A 2,502-nucleotide genomic window follows, 5' to 3' on the forward strand; every position below is an offset into this window, starting at 1 on the left:
TTTCTTTCTTTCTTTCTTTCTTTCTTTCTTTCTTTCTTTCTTTCTTTCTTTCTTTTTTTTTTGACAAAGTCCTACTCTGTAATCCAGGCTGGCCTTGAACTCACTATGTAGCCCAGGTTAGTCTTGAACTTGAGGTGATCTTCCTGCTTCAGCCTCTCAAATCTGGGATTACAGGTGCAGGCCACCATGTCAACCTGAGCAATATACTTGACTTGCAAGGGTTTTAGATTACTTTTCTGTTATTATCAAACTAAACCTAGTATTGACAATTCTACTTTCCTTTAAAGTTCTTGCAGCCCCTAGTGTGATAGTTTAAGATCCTCTAACCTCATGTTTCAAGCCCCACAGTGCTAATGATCATGGAGAAGAGAGCCAGCAAATTTCTGACCAGACGAGGCTGGAGAATCCAGCTCCTGCAGCACTCATGACCATTTCATCTCCAGGGTCACATAACCAGCGCTCAGAGGCTCAGACCATAGCTCGTGCGCTTGATCTTGCCCCTGCCTACTTTTGTATCTCCCCGGAGCAAAAGCTGGCCAGTTTTTCAGTATAAAGGCCCCTGAAAGAAATACACTTTCAACAAAAGAAGATCAGCAGCGGAACTGCAGCAAGCATAGGGCCGAAGGGCAGCAGCAACAGATCCTCCTGCAAAGAGGAAATGTATGATGAAGCCTTTTCCTGAGCAGCCCGAAAGCTTTTTCTTCCCCAGAAATAGTTGCTTGTCCAATTTTTGGCAAACCCCTATTCTTGCTCTGAAAATAAATAACAGCAATTATTGTCTCTCCTTACCTAGTACTAGAAATGGATCTGTGTGTGTGTGTGTGTGTGTGTGCGCGTGTGCATGTGCGTGTGTGCACACGCAGATGTTCTGGAGATTGAACCCAGGGCCTCATGCACACAGGCAAGCGCTCTATAGCTGAGCTACAAACCCACCCCCGATTAACTCAGTTTTAATCATCGCACTGGCTTCATGAGGTAATAAACACTATTATTAGGCTCATTTTATAGATTAGAAGACTGCTGGGGTTTGCTTGTCATGTATTTTCTTTTTGATGCTGAGACAGAAGGACTGTAATTTAGCAAGTTAGCAAGACCTTGTCTCAAAATACAGAAAGGACACACAAGGGCTTCATCAGATACATGTTTTGGAAATATTTTCTCCTAGTCTGTGATTTTTCTTTTTATTCTCAGTGTCTTTAAGGAAGGAAAGGTTTATTTTATTTATTTGTTTATTTATTTATTTTAAATGTATTTTAGTACAGGGTCTACAGGGTCTCACCAAGTAGATAGGACTCATAGTGATCCTGTTTTCAGCCTTCCAGGTGCTGGGATTACAGGCCTGCACTACCAGGCCCAGTTTTAATCACGTCTCAGCACGCACCAGGGGCGGGGCCTGCACTGCAGGTCGGGGATGGTCCCTGCTTCTGCCTAAGCAGTTACTTTATTCGGCTGAGCTATCTGGCCAGCCCAGGAAAGGTTTATTTAGCTCCATTCTCAGGTCTTTTTAAGAAGTTTTTCATTTTGATGAATTACAACTTACTAAATATTTTTATTTAATTGTATCTTTAGTGTCATGTCGTAGAAATCTTTTCTATTGAAGGCCGCAAAGATTTTTCTTACGTGTTTTTGTCTAGAGGTTTTATAGTTTTAGATTTCACATTATATAACTATAATAAATTTTGACTCAATTTTTGAATATGATGTGAAATATAGGTTGAAGTTTACTTTTTCTCATGTGACTATTCAACTGTTCCAGCTCCATTATTGAACTATTCACTAGAAACTACCTTTTTTTTTTGTTTATTTTTGGAGACAGGATCTTGCTATGTAGTTCAGGCTTCAGGCTGACCTTGAACTCATTGTATATTTTAGGCTAGCCTTGAACTCATGAAAATCCTCCTGCCTGAACTTCCTGAGTGCTGGGATTACAGGCATGCACGATCACACACAGTTTATGCATCCTTTCTAATTGTCATTAGGTTTTTTAAAAAAAAATGTGTGAGCTTCCTTTCAGTTCTATTGGTCTCTCTTGATATCAGTAGCAGACTAATGATTTTATAAAAAGTCTTGAAATCAAGTAGTGTTGAGATTCTAACTTTATTGTTTACTTTCTTTTCTTTTCTTTTTCTTTTTTTTTTTTTTGGCAGAACCAGGGATTGAACTCAGGCCCTTGTGCTTGCCACGGAAGCGCTTATTCCACTGAGCCATCTCCCCAGCTCCTATTGCTCACTTTCAAAGTTATTTTGGCTATTCTAGGTCTTTTGCATCTTCATATGCATATTAGACAGCTTGTAAATTTCTACATTTTTTCCTCCTACAGCGATAGAAATACAGCATATTGGTGAAATACCCTGGTCTCTGAAGTCAGGCTCTAAGGCCTGCGGCCGAATTTCACCACTGCATAACTGACTTTGAGGATGTTACCTTACTTCTCTGCTACTCCATTTTTCATTCATAAGACTAGAAGAGTACTGGTCTCGTGTGACGATGACCAGGCTTAAC

The sequence above is a fragment of the Octodon degus genome, unplaced genomic scaffold (genome assembly GCF_000260255.1).
Source record: "Octodon degus isolate 3935 unplaced genomic scaffold, OctDeg1.0 scaffold00160, whole genome shotgun sequence".
Taxonomy (NCBI): Eukaryota; Metazoa; Chordata; class Mammalia; order Rodentia; family Octodontidae; genus Octodon; species Octodon degus.